The sequence below is a fragment of the Hylobates moloch genome, unplaced genomic scaffold (genome assembly GCF_009828535.3).
Source record: "Hylobates moloch isolate HMO894 unplaced genomic scaffold, HMol_V3 SCAFFOLD_15, whole genome shotgun sequence".
Classification (NCBI taxonomy): domain Eukaryota; kingdom Metazoa; phylum Chordata; class Mammalia; order Primates; family Hylobatidae; genus Hylobates; species Hylobates moloch.
This window is the reverse complement of record NW_026652290.1, coordinates 86,445,526-86,454,047: the sequence shown is the minus strand read 5'-3', so window position 1 is coordinate 86,454,047 and position 8,522 is coordinate 86,445,526.

Genomic DNA, 8,522 nt, shown 5'->3' with positions numbered 1-8,522 from the left:
GGGGTCCACAGTGCCAGCCAGCCGCTCAGAGTGCGGGGCCCGCTGAGCCCGCACCCACCCAGAACTCGTCCTGGCCCATGTGCGCCTCGTGCAGCCTCGGTTCCCGCCCACGCCTCTCCCTCCCCACCTCCCTGCAAGCAAAGGGAGCCGGCTCTGGCCTCGGCAAGCCCAGAGAGGGGCTCCCACAGTGCAGCAGCAGGCTGAAGGGCTCCTCAAATGCGGCCAGAGTGGGCGCCAAGGCCGAGGAGACACTAAGAGCGAACAAGGGCTGCCAGCATGCTGTCACCTCTCAGTAGTCTGATCCTGATTGAAACCAAATGAACAAGATTCAAATCTGCAGTCGTTAGGGGTAAATAAGATCTGTGTACCTTAAGTGGTAGTAAGTCAATATCAAAAGCCAGCTCACTGGGATGCCCCCTCACTCCTGTTTGGGCACAGCTTTCTTTTCTACTATTATCTGGTACAAAACTGGTTTTCTCTATATCTCTTCAACCTCTGACCAGAAAGCCTTGGCCCTGGAACCTCTTGGTGATAGTTGTTTGCCTGTGCTAAATAACAACCTCATTTCCTGTTTTCTCTTTTATCTCAACACAACAGATACAGAGTGGAGGATGTGACAGTTAGAGGGAATGTTGCAACAATAATGAAAGCAATTACTCTTTGAGTCTTGGGCTTCCTTGCTCGTTTTCATTTCAGTAGATTATCTCTTGTGAATAACACTTAAAGTGGACAGGGCTTGTACAGATACCAGGGGAGAAGAAAAGGTATGTGACTCCAGTGTCACTGTCAATGATCAGCTTGTTTGGCCACTTCTGGCGTTGGATAAATTTTGTTTCTGTTTTTAACTAAAGCCTTACCTATAATCAGACCCTCGGTTTCTTTCTTTTCTTTTTTTTTTTTTTTTTGAGATGGAGTTTTGCTCTTATTGCCAAGGCTGGAGTGCAGTGGCGTGATCTTGGCTCACTGCAACCTCCACCTCCCGGGTTCAAGCGATTCTCCTGCCTCAGCCTCCGGAGTTGCTGGGATTACAGGTGCCCGCCACCACATCTGGCTAATTTTTGTGTTTTTAGTAGAGACGGGGTTTCACCGTATTGGTCAGGCTGGTCTCGAACTCTTGGCCTCAGGTGATCTGCCCTCCTCATCCTCCTAAAGTGCTGGGGTTACAGGCTTGAGCTACTGTGCCCAGCCCCAGACCTTGAGTTTCTTTTTGAGTTTTGTAATTTTATATCTACTTTATGTCTTTATAAATCTCACTTACCTTAAAGAAAGGCTGAACTATAAGACAGCCAAGATTTAGAAAACAACATGATTATTTAGGACAGTGAAATGAGGAAAGAAATGAAGTGCTTAGAAATTTTGCTTTCACTAAGTACAGTATGGAATCAGTTCCTTCACAAAAAACTCTCCTACAGCAGATGAATTGCCCTTCATGATATATTTAAGTTTAAGTATCTACCCTGAAGCTCATTTTTATAGTGTTTTCTACTGACTTTCTTTTTTTTTTTTTTTTTTTGAGACGGTGTCTCGCTGTGTCGCCCAGGCTGGAGTGCAGTGGCGCAATCTCGGCTCACTGCAAGCTCTGCCTCCCGGGTTCACGCCATTCTCCTGCCTCAGCCTCTCCAAGTAGCTGGGACTACAGGCGCCCACCACCACGCCCGGCTATTTTTTTTGTATTTTTAGTAGAGATGGGGTTTCACCGTGGTCTCGATCTCCTGACCTCGTGATCCGCCCACCTCGGCCTCCCAAAGTGCTGGGTTTACAAGCGTGAGCCACCGCGCCCGGCCTCTACTGACTTTCCAGCAGAAAATCTGGCTCTTTTAAACATTTTTGTTCAAATAGAAATTAAATGAGTGGTTGCCTGGCGGTGGGGTTTGGGGTACAGATAGGATTGACTCCTATGGGGTGGGGGATCCTTTTGGAGATGATGGAAATATTCTAAACTTGGATTTTGGTGGTAGTTGCACAGTTCTGTGAATATGCTGAAACCATCGAATTGTACACTTTAAATGGGTGAATTTTATGGTATGTGAATTATATCTTGATAAAGATGGTTTTTAAAAAATCTATTCTGGAGGAAGAATCTAAAAGAGAGAAGACTGCCATAAAAGAGAAGTTAGAGGTCTCTTAGATTTGAGTGATTTCTTTGCTAAAGTGGAGAGGCCAAGAAACCAATGACAGACTTTGAGGTTTTTTAATCCAAAATATCCGGCTGGGTGTGGTGGCTCGTGCCTGTAATCCCAGCACTTTGGTAGGCCGAGGCTGGCAGATCACTTGAGGTCAGGAGTTCAAGACCAGCCTGGCCAACATGGTGACAGGCAGGAGTTTGAGACCAGCTTGGGCAACATGGTGAAACTCCATCACTACAAAAAATACAAAAAATTACCCAGACATGGTGGCACATGCCTGTAGTCCCAGCTACCCAGGAGGCTGAGGTAGGAGAATGGCTTGAGCTCAGGAGGCAGGGGTTGCAGTAAGCCAATATCTTGCCACTGCACTTCAGCCTGCGTGACAGAGGGAGACCCTGTATCAAAAAAAAAAAAAAAAAAAAAAAGAAAAGGCAGTCTAATAAGCCAACTCTGAGATGTTCATATTTTACAATTATGTAAACATGTCAGTGTCTAAAGTGAGTTTGCTTTAATGACCAGGGGCTTCTTCTTGTGCACAGAAAAGAGCATTTGTTGTTAATTGGGTTTTTAATTATTATACAATTTATTGAAGAAACAAATTTTTCTTAAATTTTTAAGTTTAATTTAAAATAGCTCAGCTTACATATAGATGTAATAAGTGACATTCTAGAGATCTGTGCAAAGAGAAAGAAAAAGAAAACATTGTTTCACAGAGAAGCATTTGAGCTAGGCCTTAAATAATGAGAAGAAAAGAAAATTTAAGGCAGAAAAAATAGCACATGGGGTCCTAAAAGGCTGTATTATGTTAGCTGTCCACGTGAGGCAGGAAAAATAGAGATGAGGCTGGAAAGTAAACGAAGGCCAAATTGCTTAAAGTCTTATTTATACCAGACTAAGCAGCTGAAAGTTTATGCTATAGAAAATGGAGGTTGGGAACGGTGGCTCATGCCTGTAATCCCAGCATTTTGGGAAGCCGAGGTGGGTGGATCACTTGAGGTCAGGAGTTCAAGACCACCCTGGCCAACATGGTGAAACCCCATCTCTACTAAAAATACAAAAATTATCTGGGCATGATGGCAGGCACCTGTAATCCCAGCTGCTCAGGAGGCTGAGGCAGGAGAATCACTTGGGCCCGGGAGGCAGAGGTTGCAGTGAGCCAAGATCACGCCACTGCACACCGGCCTAGGCAACAGAGCAAGACTCTGTCTCAAAAAAAAAAAAAAAAAAAAAAGAAGAAGAAGAAAAAGAAAATAGGAAGCTCTTAAGAGTTTTTTATGATCGTACAGATATTTTAGAAAGATGCTCTGCAGCTGTGAGAAAGAGACTAGAGGAGGCCATAGGTAGAGAGGCTATTTGGAGACGATTATGGTATAACTAATGAGAGAGGACAGGAGTCTGAGCCAAGAGAAGACCCCACTGCATAGGCTGCAGCAGGCCACTGTTACTACAACACCAGGGCTTCGGTCTAGGTCCTACTGTTCGCCACACAGAAACCCAATCACTGGGTCAGTGAGTATTGCCAGGGAAGAAGGCTTTAATCGGGGGCTACAGCCAAGGAATTGGGAGATCAGTCTCAAATCCATCTCCCTGATCAACTAAAATCAGGGGTTTATATAGCAAGGAAGAAATGAAACTACATGCAGGAAAACAGGAATTAGAGAGGGGTGAGGAAGAGGAGTTGGTCAACAGGAAGCAGGTGGTGGGTCAGGCAATCATGATGGGTGAGGTGTCTGGCATCTCACTGTGCCGATGCAGCAATCAGGTAAGTTTCAGCTTCCTGATACTATCTGGGAGGCATGATGGTTGGTTTCCTGAGAATGGAACTCAGATAAGACAAATGGAACTTACTCAAGTTTTAAGACTAAGAGGGTAAATTCATATGTTTATTCAGAAGAAACTATAAACATTAGTTGTATGGGACAATTGGGCAGGTTTTCTCCACCAGGGCAGGCGACAAGTTGGGGACAAAGCAGAGGCTCAGGGTTCACAGTCAGAACTGAGGGCAAATCAAGTCTGTAATGGAAAGGGGGCCAGTGTTCTCAAGATGCATTGCCAAGGCTGTGCAGGACCACGGGACCAGTGCCGGACCTGCAGGACCTTCAGCTCAGGACCACATGCTAACTGCTACAGGCTGCAGCTTCAGAAGCCAGCAGAGCACACAGAAAACAGGTGGACAAAGGAGAGAGAAGGCAGGGGACCCAGCAGGGGCCCGTGGCTCTTCCTGCTGTGGTGAAGACTCATAAGCCATACTACTCTCTCTTCTCCATACATCTGTTCACCACGTTAGGAGAGGAAGCAGGAAGACAGGGAGATTATTGAGATAATTCATCCAAGAGAAACTGAACATAGCTAAAGGAATTGTGTCAATAATCAGCATTACCATGCTTTAAACCAGATTGGACATTTCAGTCATCCTCACCACCACCAACAACAACTAACCAAGTGAGTGGTGGCTTAAGAGAAGACCAGAGCAGCTGTGGACAAAATGATAGGAAAACCCATTTCATCTGCACAACAAAGTTGGAGCACAAGTTAAATTATGCAACTCTCTTGGGGAGGCCAAGGCGGGAAGATCATTTGAGGTCAGAAGTTTGAGACCAGCCTGGACAACATGGTGAAACCACATCTCTACTACAAATACAAAAATTAGCTGGGCATGGTGTTGCGCGCCTGTAATCCCAGCTACAGGGCAAGCTGAAGCAGGAGAATCGCTTGAACACGGCGGGGGGCAGAGTTTGCAGTGAGCTGAGATCGCATCACTGCACTCCAGCCTGGGAGACACAGCGAGACTCCATCTCAACAAAAAAGAAAAAAAGATTGTGCAACTCTGATACAGAAGCACAGAAAAAGACGAGTTGAAGATACAAACCCTGGTTGATAATATCCAGCACTGTCCAGGGAAGACACTGAATCTGGGGAGCATCAGCAGTTCATCATGAAGAGAGGAACTCCTCCTTGTGAAGCATGGACCTTTCCTTGGGCATGTACATTTCCTAGCCAGCTCTTTGCAGCAACTCGTGCTCATAAAATGGCCCTTGATTTTTATTTTATTTTATTTTTTTGAGATGGAATCTTGCTCTGTCACGCAGTGGCATGATCTCTGCTCACTGCAACCTCTGCCTTCTGGGCTCAGGGATTCTCCTGCCTCAGCCACCCAAATAGCTGGGATTACAGGCGCCCACCACCATGCCCAGGTAATTTTTGTATTTTTATTAGAGACGGGGTTTCACCGTGTTGTCCAGGCTGGTCTGGAACTCCTGACCTCAGGTGATCCACCCTTCCTCAGCCTCCCAAGATGATGGGATTACAGGCATGAGCCACCACGCCTGGCCGGTCGTTGATTGTTAATTCATCTAATTCATCATCACCAGTTCTTCCATACTAAGAAAGGGAGATTAGAACATTCCAGGCCCTGGAAGAGGATAATCTCATTTAAATACATAGAATAGGCTTTTATCTTATATGCCAATCCTTAAAATGTAGCTGGGGTTAGTCTCTAAGCAGGACGAATCCCGGGGCACTGACAATACTGAGTTTCTTGCCTGAAAGGCTGAGGACCAGACCCTGGACTAAAAGGTGAATTTACACCCTGGTGATCATTTGGCTAATTTCTCCCGACAACGCCGCTACCTTCCTGTCCTGTCCCTTCCATCAATGTCATGTCACACTGCGACTCCACCTTGGATGAACAAACAGACTCATGGAAGTACAGCGCAGTTTGGCCAGGTGCACATCTTTCCTCCAAGCTCCTGTTCTTGCCCCGTGACATGCTCCCTGTGTGTTGGCCAAGCTGTGGCCTCACAGACTCACCCCTAAATCACCTCCCATCACCTATTCCACTCTATTCTGACCTACTGTCAAAGTTCTGGCTGCTGATTTTTATGTTCCTTCTCTTTATTTTCCTACTGTTCCTGTTGGATTTGGCTTTGGCTTACTCAGAAAGCCCTGAGTGACGCCTTTTCTATTTCAGCCCATCTCCCTCTATGCCAGCCCTGAACAGAAGGGCTGTTCTCCTACCCAGCCCTCCCTGGCCTTGCAGACAGGACTTAGGACCAGAGAACCATCCAGGGGACATTCACCACATCAGAAGAAGGTCAAATTGGCATCACCAAGCTAGATTCAGCATTAGATGTGGAGGTTCCAACAATCTCCAGAACCTTTGGCCAGGCTCTACCTCAGGGATCTGAGATCAGCATATTCTACAGAGAGACAGGGACACATTCAGCAGGACTGCTGATTCCCCAGGGAGGCTTTGAGAAAGTAGTGCTTCAGGAAGCAGCATCTGGGAGCTGATCGTGCTCCTACTTGGCAGCACAGAGCTGTCCCGTCCCTCCCACTGTTCCAGACGCAGTGATGATGGAGCAAACAGCACTGCACTGTGGCTGCAGCAGCTCGAGCTCACAGCCAAGTCACACAAGCTCAACATGTTCCCTGCCCATTACATACTATTTGGGGGTAGATATTGGAGCCAGGCAGGCCTGAGTTTGAATACCAGTGTGACTCTTTGGCCGCAGTCCTCTTTGAGCCTCAATTTTCTCAGCTATGAAATGACAGTGGTTATACCTCCCTCACAGATTAAACCACATAAAAATGCATAGCATGCACATCGCTTGATACAGCAGACACTGACCAATGTGAATTCTGATTCCTTTTCCTGAGAATCCGATTCCAACCTGCGGCAGAATCTCCAGGATTGTAAAGTAGATGCGCTCCACCGAGCCATCCTCTGTACTCAGCTGTCCTTCCGCCTGGCCCTTAAGAAGGCCAGCCTGAGTCAGATGGGGCTCTTCCTTCAGAGCATGACTGAATAGGCTTCATGGGAAGGAGTGGTGCTGGGGGTGAGGGACTCAAAAAAATGTATACCCCTTTGTTTTCAAACTTCAGTGAGCGTGGTAATCATTTAGAGAGTTTATTAAAAATAGAGGCCAGGGGCTGGGCGCAGTGACTCACGCCTGTAATCCCAGCACTTTGGGAGGCCGAGGCGGGTGGATCACCTGAGGTCGGGAGTTCGAGACCAGCCTGACCAACATGGAGAAACCCCATCTCTACTAAAAATACAAAATTAGCCGGCCATGGGGGTGCATGCCTGTAATCCCAGCTTCTCAGAAGGCTGAGGCAGGAGAATCACTTGAACCCGGGAGGTGGAGGTTGCAGTGAGCCGAGAACGCGCCACTGCACTCCAGCCTGGGCAACAAGAGCAAAACTCCATCTCAAAAAAAAAATAGAGGCCAGGGCCAGGTGCAGTGGCTCACTCCTGTAATCCCAGCACTTTGGAAGGCCAAGGCGCATGAATCACTTGAGGTCAGGAGTCCGAGACCAGCCTGGGCAACATGGCAAAACCCCGTCTCTACCAAAAATACAAAAATTAGCCTGGCATGGTGGCACATACCTGTGGTGCCAGCTACTAGGGAGGCTGAAGCATGAGAATCTCTTGAACCTGGGAGGCAGAGGTTGTAGTGAGCCAAGATCATGCCACTGCACTCCAGCCTTAGACTTACTGTTATTAAATAAAATTTAGAGGAGGCCATTGGTTTGGACTGAGCTCCTGCACTAGGCCTGACAGACCAAACCAAAATAGTCACTCACACTGAAGCTCCACCCCACCAAGTTGAAAATAAGTTGTTTATCTGACCTTCCCAGAAATTGAAAGTGAGATAATAGCCCAGTCCCCAAGCTGTTTGAGCTGATCGGTTTGAGCTGATACGATAAGAAAATCTTCTCTACTTTAACCTTTACAAGGAAAGGAAATTTGAAACCACCAATCCACTTTTCATTCTCTGTTCCTGCTTCTCTCCCCACTTCTCTGTTTCTAAAGCCAACCTCCTCTGCTCAGCTTATCGGAACACTCATCGTGTTTTATGGAATGAGGTATCACTCGATTCTAGAATTGTAAATAAAAGCCAAGTAAGATCTTTAAACTGGCCAGGTATAGTGGCTCACACCTGCAGCCCCAGCACTTTGGGAGGCTGAAGCAGTTAGATCACTTGAGCCCAGGAGTTCAAGACCAGCCTGGGTGAAACAGTGAGACTCCATCTCTATGAACAACTATTTTTTTGTTTTCTTTTTTTGAGACAGGCTTTCCCTCTGTTACCTAGGCTGGAGTGCAGTGGTACAATCCCAGCTCACTGTAGCCTGGATCTCCCAGGCTCAAGTGATCCTCCTGTCTCAGCCTCCAGAGTAGCCAGGACTACAGGCATGCACCACTATGTCTGGCTAATTTTTTTTTTTTTTTTTTTTTAAGTAGAGACAAGGTCTCATTATGTTGCTCAGGCTGGTCTCAAACTCCTGAGCTTAAGCGATCCTCTCCCCTCGGCCTCCCAAAGTGCTGGGATTACAAGCGTAAGCCACCATGACTGGCCTACAAAAACTTTTTTTAAGAATTAGCTGAGTGTAGTG